Here is a 13,762-nt window from a genome sequence, read left to right as displayed (position 1 = left end):
AATATTAAAGTCAAAATTGTTGCATGGAGAGTTCAAAATATGTAAAAGACTAGGAGCGAAAATTGTTATATGGAGTGCTTAAAGATGTGATTCTACCACTCTTATATTCTATTGGATGAACAATTAACTGCATGAAAGTCTTTGTGTTTTCTTCATATTCATGCAGGTATGTGACAGTTAGTGAGGCCAATGGAAGAGAACTTTTCTACTATTCTGTGAAGTCAGAAAGTAATCCAGCAAATGATCCACTTCTTCTTTGGCTTGAGGGAGGTCCTGGTTGCACCGGTTTCACTGATTGTCTATGAGATTGGTCAACTATGGGAATTCTTGCTCTTATTATCTATTTCAATGCTCAAAGTTGCTATTTACTGAATGAATTTTGATCTTGTACACATTAAGTTTTCAAATTGTGTAATCTGGCCATGGGAACAGCTTGTTCAAATGGCTAACTGTAACCTCACTTTTACCCAAGTTGTTGGAATTGGCACCCAAAACCGAGTCAACTGTTGTTCTGGAGGTATGGTGCCTGCCAAATTATTGCCCTCCAGGGATCTGCACAAGAAGGTATATACTTATGCGAGTGCATTTAAAATAATCAAAAGGGAGACATGCTAATGCATTTGTTAATAATATCCAGCGTCGGGCTCGATCAAAGTGCACCAGATTGGATTTATCTTACATTATGGCAATGTTTGACAAATTTCCAATTTCATTGGGAATGGCACCACTAAGCCAATTCAAAGCCAGATCCAAATTCTGTAGATTCTTTAGTTGACCAAGTTCTCTCGGTATGGTACCCAGTATATTGTTTGCACGAAGGTTCCTGCATAAGATACCAATTTGCTCGAGGTTGTTCATGTCAATAGTTTGGCAAACATATTCATATTTCTACACTAACTTATAACTGTACAAAAACTTGGCTCATGTGCAAGCTTCATTTGAGTAATAGGCACTTACAGTGTCTGCAGCGAAGCTAGAAGGGCCAATTCTGGTGCTAGAACCTCGTTAAGAGATGAGTTTGGAAGATTTCTGCATATAAATTTTTTAAACTTATTCAAGTACTTTGAATCTCAAGTATACAATGCATCAAAAGAAAAAAACTGATTCAAACAACTTGGAGAGACTCAACATCAAATGTTCTTTCAATTCTACTCATTTGAAATTAAAAATGGATCTGTGATTCAATTCATCATGGGATTCTAGGTCGCACAACACCAGGACTTGGGACATGCAAGAGACATGGATACGAGCATCCAACACAGGACACAGCAACATTCGAAATGTGACAAGGATATATATATATTCAAAAATTTAGAACATTTACAAAATATTAATATTGATGCAACTAATTCCTACATCAAACATACAAGAAATTGGAGTATTCAAGAATCAAGACACATAAAATAGTAGTTTAGGAGTTAGAACTACAGCTTTCTCATTGAGTCCCTTGATGTCATCGAAATCACAATGTATTACATAGACACTAATATTACAGGTAGACATGCCAATGGCAAAATACAAAGTAGAGCAGATAGCAGATACGGTGGATATGTTCTTTCTTGAGCTTGGTGTCTTGTTATAGCAAAGTGGTTTGCAGTGCCGGCAGCTTCTCCTATAGCAAAGTGGTTTAGAGTGCCGACAACTTTTCCTCGAGCAGACAGAATAGTGACAGCGGTAGATGGACTTGGAGAAGGGGATGAACACCAAAATTGACGTTCTATAAATTCCTTGAGAATTCACTTTTTTTTAGATCCTTTGAAAGCTCATTTTCCATAGGAGTTCACGATTTGTTGTTAACTATCCTCGGCTGCACTTGGAGATGATACAGCGCATAGCAACCTCCCGTGAAATAACAACAGAAATCTTATAAATCAGAAAGAGCAAATCAACATTGCCACGAAATACTCTGATATGCACCTTTGTGCTGCAGATTTTGCATCATATGTAAATTCTATACTGATAAATATATCGCTTTTTTCATCTGAAAAAAAAAGGTGTATGGCGTCATAGAACAGGGTTATCCTTAAACCAGTTTAAAAACAAGCAGTACTGAAAAGAATTATTATTTAGCTCAGACATTGAAAACCACAAAATGAACCTACAGAAGTTCTCTACCCTGCACGGTGTAACTTCAACAGGACATACTCTTTTTTGATAGCGGTTTGAATATTCTACTTTTCTTCTTGCTTTACTTGATGGTCTAAATATACAGATGTATGTCGACACAGGCTAGAATAAGCTGGCTGAACATCTAAGAACAAACAAAACATTACCAGAATTAGCAGAAAATTTATATGTATCCTGGTCTGGTTTAAAGCTTCATTTTGAAGTATGTTGGCTGAATTGTTCGGATTTAAAACTCTGATATGCACCTTTGTGCTGCAGATTTTGCATCATATGTAAATTCTATACTGATAAATATATCGCTTTTTTCATCTGAAAAAAAAAGGTGTATGGCGTCATAGAACAGGGGGCAATCCAGCTAGCTTACATCAGTTTTATCCTAGGATCATACCTTTGTCTCTATAATAATTCATGGCTGATACCACTGTAGATTCTCAACATATGCAGATCCTTTTACACCACAATGACATCTGCACAGATTCCCTTTTAAAAACCCCAAGCAAATGTCTAAAATCCTGCAGAGATTTAAAAACCCCAAGCAAATGTCTAAAACCCTGCAGAGATCTTTTGGTTTGAGGAGGCCTCTACGTTCAGATCAAAGCTTTCAGCAGGGCGCTTGTCATACGAAGAATAAGTCGTATTAAAATGATCAGCAGAGATCCTTTTGATGGTATCCTTAGCTGCGAATCCAGAAAAGTCTTCCCACTCAAACGAGGGTATCCAGGGCGATTTACTTTTCATAACCTTCATATCAGAGTCTTGTCGCATTGATACCTCCTCCCAGATTCCGAAGTTCCCGTGAAAGGTCTTCATATATTGAATTTTTTCCAACAGTGCAACAAATTCCTCAAAATCATCTCCAGTGCTCTTTGATGCAACAAAAAAACTCAAAATCATCTCCAGTGCTCTTTGATGCCCTGCGCTGCCTTTTGGCCTCGGCTCCATCTTTTTCAATTTGTGAGGCCTTCTGTTTACCCGCAGCACAGGATTGGAACTCGAGCAATCGTTTCGGTCCCTTCCAGGAATCTATGGACACAATATAAATTCATTCAAAGTTCAGTCATCCAAAACTGAAACCAGTATTAATTACCTGCAGAGTTCAGTGTAACGCATGATCAAACAAATAAGAGAGCATAATGTGAACATAATCTCCAACGAGACAGATTCTCTATTTTTCATCTCAGAATCTGCATGTGCTGTAAGATCAATTTGGAACTGTTTCTGATGTGCAGCAGCACAACCGCCTCTTCTTCATAGGGACTCTTCACGGTCAGCAAACATCAATTGGTAAAGCCGCCTTTCTGTGTGAGTGAATCCCATTGACACCACCGTTTTAGCTTCTCTGTGCGCTCTTCATTACCCGGACCGCCTCAGTGACATTTTTGATCGACGGTTGTGGTGTTTGTAATCGTCTAACATCTCATCGTACGGCGTGAGAGGACGACACGTAGGCAAAATGGGGGATGGATCTCAGAGGGAAACGCCTTACGGCGTAATAACTAAATAAAAATAAAATAATAATAATAATAATAATAATTAGACCTGGGCCCTAAGGTTAAAATTAGCCATTAGTCAATTTAGCCGTTGGAGACTCTGCTCGGACTATTTATCATGCTAAGCTGGATCTGTTTCTTCAACTTGTCCTGACGATGAACCACACTAGTTGGTTCGAAACGCATCGACAAATGTTTGTCTACATGTGATTTATGCCGAAGTTATTCTTTCAACTATTATGGATCACAGAAGCCTCAATTCAACTATCCCTAAACTTAATTATGTTGTTTACACATGTAGGTTACATATTGATGACATATTTGACAAAATGCCTGACATGGCTAGTATGGGTCTGGTTATGGTCTTGTTCAAATTATTGATTTTGCATCATTGTTTCCCTATACTTTTAATGTTTTCAAGCTATCACTCCATTCTGGGTAGTGGCCTAGGCTATGGGCCTGAAAAAGTGGCCTAAATCCCAAGGTCGTTGGCACAAAACTAGCAATTTTGGTCTCTAGTCGCTGGCAGGCAAGCCTGTGAGAGAAACTTTAGGTTTTTGGTCACTCCCTTTCCCATAGCATGAGAGTGACTATGGCCTAAGAGATCTAGAACAAAAGTGGGACTGAGGGACAGGCTATCTGAGTGGCTGACTTTTCTCCTAAGGGTTATTTTGATGATGTTGGATGACTGTGTGTGATTTTTTGTCAATTCCACTTCCTTAAGGTCACATAGGAGGTTGAATCTGATCACAGTAGCCTCTCTTCTCATGTTTACCCCAATTGGAATGGTTACTTGGGTGGATGTGGGAGGAGGGTGTTACACGAGAAATGGAAAGATAGAGATCAAGAAATGTAATGGGCAGAGTTTTGAGTTGTGAAAACTCAAGATGGAGGATCTGATGGTAGATAAAGATTAGTGGATTGCGGTAGATTCGGGTACTAAACCAATGAAAATGTCAGCTTAAGACTAGGTTAAGTTGGATCTGAAATCAAAGAGCACAATACAGTTGTGTATTGAATGTATAAGGGGAAGCTATGACGAAGATTTTGTTGGACAAGTTAGAAACTTTGTACCAATCTATCTCTGGTGAACAAATTGTTCCTATAGAAAAAGATGTATAACCTAAGGATGAAGGATGGAGACTTAGTGACAGAGCATTTGAACACCTTTAATATTGTGCTAAGTCAGTTTTTATCTGTTGATATCAAAATTTCAGATGAAGATAAGTGCATTAGTTTGTTGTGTTCTGTACTAGATTCGTGGGATAGTCTGGTTGTTGCAATAGGTAGCAATACAACTACCTTGAAGTTTGATGAAATAGTCTCATCCTTGCTATCATAGGAGATGGGATGGAAAAATATGGAGAGCCATAATGGAGATGCCTTGTCTATACGAGGATAGTCCCAGAATAGAAATAAAAATAAGTCCTCAAGTGGGAGATCTAAATCTAGAGGGAGATCTAAATATCTAAGAAAACCTGTAAAGGTATGTTGGAAATGGAGAAAGGAAGGGCACTTCAAAAAGAAAAGTAGATCTTAATCTTCTAATAAGGCAAAGGGATGTGATGACACTCCCTATACAAAGGTGAAAACTACCTCATATGAAGGTGGGGATGTTTACTTGGCTTCTTCTTCAAGTAAACATGTAGATCACGAGGCATGGTTGATTGACTCAGGTGCATCCTTTCACTTCACTTCCCATAGGGAGTGGTTCTAAGAGTATGAGAAATATGATGGTGGTGATGTATTCTTAGGGGATGACAAGAAAACTAGAAGCGTTAGACATGGAAAATTCAAGCTGAAGTTGCAAGGTGGAAGGATTAGAACACTTACTGGTGTTCTCCATATTCCTCCATTGGCTAGAAATCTGATTTTTGTAAGAAAGATGGATTTTGTAGGTGTATAAATAGTGTTCGATAAAGATAACTTTGAGATGGTTTGGGGAGCACTATTGATGTGGGGAGATTGGATCGGAACTTTGTACAAGCTTATGGGTAGCAGTGTTATTGATGGGTGCTGTTATTCTCCTATACCAATAGGTGTCATATTTCATGATTAACTGGTAAAAGTCCCTAATATGTTCATCCTTTCCTTGCTGCAAAGGTTTTCCATATTTTGAAAAATCAAAAAATTAAAAAATGTAAAGAGGGTATGCCCTAAAAGAAAGATCAAAGGGCAAAAAGAATGAAATGGTCAAAAAATGAAAGAAATGAACCCCAAAGAAAAGGACCATGAAAGTGTGCTAGTTCAAAATGCCACTACTATTCTATTTTTGCAAATAATCTGATTATGTGCAGTTGGTTAACTCTTGCCATAGTTGATGAATGGCCAAACAGCTTAATCTTGGCCAGTTCATGTTTGAATTTCCTGTTTTAGAGATAGAGAATAAAATCTGTCCAAACTGTTCAATCTTGGCAGATAAGTAGTTAGGTAGAGAAGCAAAGGATCTCAACTGTTAAACCTGAGCCCTTGGATGTGATAAGGGTAGATCTAGATAGGACTGCAGCAAAAAGAAAAGAAGAGAATGAGGGTTTGCCAGTTCAAGTACACCTAATGGCAAAAGAAGAAAAAATGATAGGTACTGCAAGCTGGGTAGGTAGTTTTGATGTTGCAGAAAGAAACTGGTGATAAGTTTTGTCTCTTAGAATGATTAAATCTTACTTCTATCACAGGTACCATGGAAGAAGCATGACTAACTCCCCCCATCCTTTCTCCAAATCATTTGCTAATTCCCCCCCAGAGATATTGAGATCTGCTCAATATCCCCAAATTATTCCATCTCATTTCATGAAAAGGCCTAAATAAAACCACATTTTTACTTAGGCACAAAGCCACATTTCTTGTGTAAAACCTTTTTCATTCCCTTAGCCTAAGTTTCTTAACATTAGACTTAGTGCTTATTTTTACATCATTGCTCATATTAACTGTTAACATGACAGTATTAAATCCCTTATAAATTCCCCTTCCCCCGTATTAATATAACTATACAATAACCCTCAAACATTAATATCCTGCCTCGATTTCATTATAAATCATAACGCTATTCGTCGGGAATTTATAAGTTCACCTGTAACTTATTAAACAACCCTCCCCGAACGCAATTTTAAAATTTAATTAACATCCGATTAATTAACAGTCTAATCACCCCGCACCCAATCAAACTATGCTCGATATCATTAACCTAACGTTGATTTGATGGGCCCCCACTTCGTAATCTGCTGCCATCCCCGACGCCCGTCAACCGTCAGATCTAGGCCTGCTCATCCAATGGCCCATACTTATGTCGCGCCCCCCTTCCATCCGACCTTTAACGCCGGGGGAGCCGGCAGAATTGCTGCCATATCGAGGACACGTGGCAACCACCCACCATGCTCGCTGCTTCCCCCCCCCGAAACCACTTGGGCCCATAAGCGGTGCGGGCCCAAACCGCTTAGTGACCTCCCGCTGGCCTAGAGCTGACATCACCACCACGTCACTCTTCCGTACCCTTCGCTACGTGACAAAATCTCTCGTCATGCTAACATCATCCGACCAAAAAGTGCCAAAAAGCCCCGTGAAAGCGAAATTTCGTTAAAAAACGTTGAAATGTCATTTTCACTCTATTTTCTCTTTGTTCACACTCCCTTGCAAAACAATGACCGGAGCTGCTGTACCAGTTCTTCAACCACCACCCAACCGAAGAGACTATAGCAGCGCGCTCTGCACTCCATTATTCAACCTGCAATTACTATGTTTGCCTCTATATTCCAGGTATTTATCGACTTTACCAGTAACCCTGTAAATTCCACTTTTTCGACTGAAAGTTCTTCCTATGAAAGCCAAATTCAAGAGCAGAAAAGTCTGTTAGCCCATAAAAAGACTCCTAGACCTGCGGTACTGTCCGAATTCCCACAACAATCCTAACTTCCAGTTTAAAAACAGAGCAAACAAAAATGGAAGCTCCCGTAGCCCTCAATGTGGCGCCCCTCAATGCAACTCATAAAGACCAGGATTGGTTACCCTTGGCTGACAGAGATTTTCAAATAAAAGAGTTATCTGGTGACATGAACCATCTCCAGGCATTTTGCAAAATTAGGAATAGTCATCTGAGTAACTCTGATATCCTTGGAATATGGGAATCTAATCTCCCCAGGTATTACCTTCCCTTAGTCAATGTGTTCCCAGATATTATTCACCATTGCTGTGAAAACTATGACCCTGTCAGTAAAGCAGTTATGACCCCATCACAAACTGTTCTTTTCTAGATAACTACTGAGTCTATCAATGAAATGTTACACTTCCATCCAGCTCAGCCCCTTTCCCTTCTTTCCATGGGATTTTTGCTTAAGCAAGGCTCTCAATTGCCCAATTTAGAAATAACCCGGATTGCTCGATTATTCATGAAACCAGATTGCCAGCCCCAAGGCCCACCTCCCTATGTGCATTCCTGGTTCACTGAAACAGGCAGGTTTATTCTTGACATGATATCCTTTATCTTGGGATTCAAAACTAGTGAATTTTCTGATGAGACCATTTTAGTTATGTTGTCAATGTTTACTCCATGACAACCCCCTGCTATCAAATATGATTATGCCTCTTTCATTACCAATACAATCAATGAGCAATTCATAAATCTGGACAGAGAAGGAGTCTTCAAGTACATTTCATTCATATACCACCTTCTGCTATATTATCAGCCAGATAGTTTTTCTTTTCCCATTAGGAAATTGGATTCCAAAGGAAAGAGGAGGTTTGTGATCTTTTGGACCTTAGTCTTCCACAATGTCTGTGAATCCCCTTATACCTACTATGAATTCATTGACTTGTTTATACATCCAGCCTCCACTCTATTGATAGGAGCTCCTCCTCCTAAGCTCTCTGGTGATATAAAGAAGATTTTACAGCTCTCCAAAAACTACAGAATAGGTGACTGGTACCTCTACCAGAATCACACTGAAATCAGAATTATGGCTGTGAACTGTGCCCTTACAAGTTGCCTAGGTATGTGCCCATGCGACTATTTGCATTGGAGTATTTCAAGCATCTTATCAATGCAGATTTAGCCCACTTTTGCAATGTAAAGAAAAAGGCTCAGCTGAGAATAAGAAACTAGTTAGGCCCTTTTATCATCAATAAGAGGGAGGCATGGGAAGATGTTGATAAGATATTAGGGGAAGACCTTAAATTGAAGAAAAGTTTCTGGTGTGTACCATATGACCCAAATAGCTTTATAAGTGACAAAAAAGTAAGAAACATGCTATCAACTTACATACATCATAGGATCCTTCAAATAGAACAATTTGCTAATCAGGATGAGTGGGTAGAGGGTACATTAATAGAAGAGATTACTGAACAAGAAAAAATGGAAAAAGCTATGAAAGATCTTGAAAAGACCCTTGACCTAGACTCTTTTGGACAGGTATCTTTCAAGCTGCCTCAACAAACCAGAGTGGGTACATCCTCTGCTGGAACTTCACAGCAGCCTGTACAAGAAACTAGTGCACCAGTTACAGGGTCTTCTAAGGGCAAGGAAGTGGCAGGCATGGAGCAGCAAGCAATGACTGATCAGCAGGGGCAAATTCCTCCAGTCCAAACCAAAGCAGCAGAGATTCCTACATTACAGACTCCTCTAAATGAGGAAAAAGGCAAGAAAAGAGGCAGGGAAGAATCCACACCTATCAGTGGGCCTGCAGAACAATCAGGTGCAAAGAGGCAAAGATTGGATCCTTTGTCTGAAGAGGAAATCATTAAAGAAACAATAGAAAGTCTAAGAGGTGAGAGGGTAACCAGCCAACAGACCTTCTCAGTGATAGAGACATCAACTAGCTCACATAAGCAAGAGCTAGAAAGGCAGCATAGTGTGGAAGTTTCATCCACCAGGCCACCAAGTAAGAAGACCTCTGACATCAAAAGGACATTCACAGAGATAAAAGCCAGAAATGATCCACTATGTTTGCAGATTTATAACCAGTATCTTAAGATGGCTCCTACAAAGCAGCAAAGATTAATGTCTGCATATGACATAAAAGAGGGCAAAATGATCATGAGTTATTTCAAGCCCAAGGTGCAGCAACCACAATCAGCAGCTGACTACATCAGGACAAATCTGGAGGTCTTGGCCAAAGACATTCATCCAATAGACTAGATTGAGCTGCACAAATAGACTGGAGAGATGGTATACTCCACACTAGCTGATAAAGCAATGTTGGCTCATAAATTGCAAAATTCCTTGAATAATACCTCTGCTCAGTTAGATTTGGAGAAAGTCTCTTCTCTTGCTAAGGACAACAGAATCAAATCCTTGGAGGACATCATGATTGAACTGGGACATGATCCCAAAGATGCCAAAGGTATAAAGGCACTAATGAAGAAAAAGGAAGAGGACATTGCTGCCCTCAGAAAACAGCTGAAACTGCCTCCTTCTATGCATCCACAGACTGCAGATGTTGTACAACAGAAATCTGAAGAGGACATCCATGAGACTGAATGAGAGATTGAGTGAAACAGAGTAGGCATTGGAGAAAGATCTATAATAAAATAAGGGAGAGTCGACCTCCCAGCCACCTGAAGTAGCTCCAACAGTCACTACTGCCCCCTCCACATTTATAACAGCATTGCCTCCCACTATCCCGACATCAACAGCAGAGATCATCACAGGTACCACAACAACAACACCAGGCAGCAGTATAGTCATGAGCATAGAGCAATTAATAAAATCCATGGAGGAATTGAAACTCCAATTGTCAGAGTTGAAGCAAGTCAAAGAAAAATTGGCAAAGGTTGAACAAAGTTACGATAAATCCAAGATGAATGTGGTAGAGAAAACAAGGGAGATCAAAACATTGGAGAACAAAGTGAGAACATTAGAAAAGGACCTCTCTCTGCATAAACCTCTAGCAGAAATCAGGGGAATTCTGTGGAACAACATCACTCAATCCCTCAGTGCTGTGTGGAGGTCTATCCAAACCATTTATGAGCAGATTGATTTGATAAGAGTGGCCCAAGTGGAGATTCAAAAGACAAGAGCGTTATTGGGGCACATGCCTGAGCAAGCTAACCAGCTAATACATTTTTTGAACACCAAGACCAGTGAAGAACTAGAAGCACTGGAAATTAGAGAGAAAATAGGCACCATTCTAGACATCAAGAGAGTTCTAACCATGAGAACTCTAATGCAAAATTTGGACAGAAGATGCCAGGACATGCAGGTAGAGATTAATTCTTTCACAAAAAAGTTTACAATCTTGCATGAAAAGGGTTTGCTAATTCCTTTGGGAAGTAATGATCGTCTGATGAAACACAAAAACTATGTATATAAATTGAATACATATGTTGTTAATCAAGTTAATACATCATCAAGTACTTCAGGAGAAAAAGCACTTCCATCTGGTCAATCCCTCTATGACAGCCTGGAAAATTTGTTTTACATTGAGCACGAGGTAAAGCATCTGTTCACCATCCCACCTAATTTCTTTAGATACACAAAGACTGACGAAACTTTAAGGAAGATTCAAAGAAATAAATTACCAGGACCGGAGTGGTGGCAAAGTATGTTAGAGATCCTATAATCTTATCTTTGGTCAATTCAATATTTTGGACCATCTGCTATAAATGTGGAAAACAGGAATGAATCACACTCATGCGGGTCAAAGCACATCACATCAGGGTCAAAGAAAGTCCGACCAAGGTAGAGTAACTAGTATAGAGTATCAGTGGAAAACAACTGGGAGCCGACTCGCAGCACCTACCTCCAGTACTTCTCATAAAGACGGAACAGCCAGCACAACATCAAATTTATTACATCAATTTATTGTTCCCTTGTTTTCAAGACTGTCTGTCTCTATCTTTGTAAAACGCATTAATGATCCCCAGATATTATTTCTATCAAATATTATGTAATATATTTTGATGTTTTTTGTATAAATACCCCCCCAAACGAAGTATTTGGGGTTGGTTGATTGGGAAGCATTCTCAAACTTTGCTGTAATACAGAATTTTGGAATAAAAAGGCTGTTGGAACCATTTTTGCTTGGCTTACTGAATGATGAATTGATGTTGAGGACCACGTTACAGAATTCTTGAATCATCTTATGGATCAATAAGTCCCTTCTAACTTGTGTTTTACAGTTTTTATGTTTATTTTATCATCTATGTTTCATGATATCAATAATAGAGAAAAAGAATAACTCAGAATTTGCTTGATTGCACTCTGTGTTCAGTCTTTGTTATTATTAATGTTTTCTTTAGAATTAGAATAAACATTGAATTCTTAATTTCTCCTGTTTCCCCTGATTCTTTCATCTTGAATATTTGCTAAGGAATTCTTAACTGCTCCTTAACAATACTCAGCCATTTTCCTTCTGTCAACATGATGAAGGATTCTTAATTGCCCTTCACCCATTGGCCATTCCATATGATTTTAGCATATAGATTGCTCCATGTTTGAGTACCTTGCTCTGCGACACCTTTCTCTATTCAGAAACCTAATCCAACAAGCTATCTTCATTTGACTCCATCATGCTCAATGGACAGAAACTTTTCAGTTTACCTCACTGCTCTGTTGAATCTCCATTCTTCCAACCAAACACAAAACAAAACCTTTGTACTTCATAACTAGCCTAACACCTATCAAAACAAAGCTAAATCATAAAGAGAGAGCCCTCTCTGGATGTAGATTGGCTAGAATGTATATCTAAAAGATTGGTCTATGGTTACCTTGGCCGTATTCCCTTTCTTACAACTTTGGTGAACAACCTGAGTGATAACATCATTGGCGACTCCACTGGGGATTGGATAATTGTGTGTTATTGTTGTTTATTTCATAAGCTACAGATGGAGCCTGAAGTTTTCCAGGTAGCCTTTGAAACTGCTTTTGCTATGCAATTGTAGGAATAAATAAACGCTGCTTCAGTCTATCTCCAATCTAGTTTATATATTAAACAGTTGTCCCAAATACTTGCTCAATTCCTTGTTTTAGTAAATCTTTAGGAAAGCTCATAATCCCCTTATCCAAAACTTCCTAGAAGATACTGTTAAGGTTTTATTGTTAAAATATTTCAAGCAAAACCAAAAACATACTCAGAAGCTGGCTCCAAAGAAAAGATCCATTACACCAAATCAAATCCTGATCCAAATCCCCCGCCTAACTTTCAAAATCCTAATCTGATTCCTAAGATCCTTAGAAGCCAGCAGAGCCAAGAACATTATACTAGTTCACCCTGTGACACACATCAACAGAACCCTATCCAAACTGAGCTTACTTCCAGAAAAACACCAACCTTTTCTGCCATTTCTGTAGCTTCTCCTAGTTCACCATCAACACTTTTAACCCTCCTTTCCACTCTTCCATCCACAGCATATATTTCCACTGTTATCCCTGCTCTTCTAGTTGTCGCACTTATCTCTGCAAATATGGAAAACCAATATGCTCCCCTGCAATTACCTGCAAAACTAGGGGCTATGCCTCAAGATTATTAAAGAAAAATCACCTATTTTGATGGTACTGGCACTTACACAGCTCAACAACATGCTAAGAAGATGACTAATTATTTTGAAAACTATGAAATTGATGCTGATTATGTAAGAATGAAAGTCTTTGTCCAAAGATTAGCTGGAGATGTTAGAACCTGGTTTAGAGCACTCCCTGCAAACACTATCAATGATCTAGAGGCTCTTTATCAGACCTTCTTGAACAGATGGGAAAAGAAGAAAGACCCTCTCCACATTTGATCAGAATATGAAAACTTAAAAAGAGGCCCACAAGAGATTGTTCAAGATTATTGTACCAGATTTAATAATGTATACAATGCTATCCCTCGGAATCTCAGACCTCCTCCAGACTTGGCTTTGATGAAATTCCCTGATGCATTTGACTCTGATATGGCATACCAGCTTAGGGAAAGAGCTCCTCGAAGTCTAGAAGACATGCAGAGTATAGCTGTCAGTGTTGAGGCCAACCTAATTTCTAAACGAGCTCGAGCTAGAGCTGAAAGAAGGACACCGTTCAAAGAAGAACCTTCTGCATTTGAACAGAAATTAGATGCCATAATCAAAGGAATGGATAGACTTGGTGATAGAGTGGAAACGATTGAGAGGAAATCCCCTTGGGATGGTCAATCGAGCAACACTGGGAGGAATCCAAATTTCAGAAAAAATCAGAATCCCAA

At 39.1% G+C, this 13,762-nt stretch overlaps 1 long non-coding RNA gene across 1 annotated transcript; it reads right to left on the bottom strand.

The window, feature by feature from the left end:
- Nucleotides 1-2,175: 2,175 nt before the first annotated feature.
- On the bottom strand, nucleotides 2,176-3,480 carry LOC149206005 (uncharacterized). Its single transcript, XR_016251903.1, has 2 exons — nucleotides 2,516-3,480; nucleotides 2,176-2,251 (listed from the first exon to the last, which is right to left on the bottom strand). It is a non-coding gene; the product is annotated as an uncharacterized LOC149206005 (long non-coding RNA).
- Nucleotides 3,481-13,762: the final 10,282 nt, after the last annotated feature.

Source organism: Pinus tabuliformis, chromosome 1_2, assembly GCF_031772625.1.
Source record: "Pinus tabuliformis cultivar Carrire ecotype Pingquan chromosome 1_2, CPIR1, whole genome shotgun sequence".
In the NCBI taxonomy this organism is placed as follows: Eukaryota; Viridiplantae; Streptophyta; class Pinopsida; order Pinales; family Pinaceae; genus Pinus; species Pinus tabuliformis.
The sequence above is the reverse complement of the archived record's forward strand: the minus strand, read 5'-3'. Positions and strand labels throughout refer to the sequence as shown.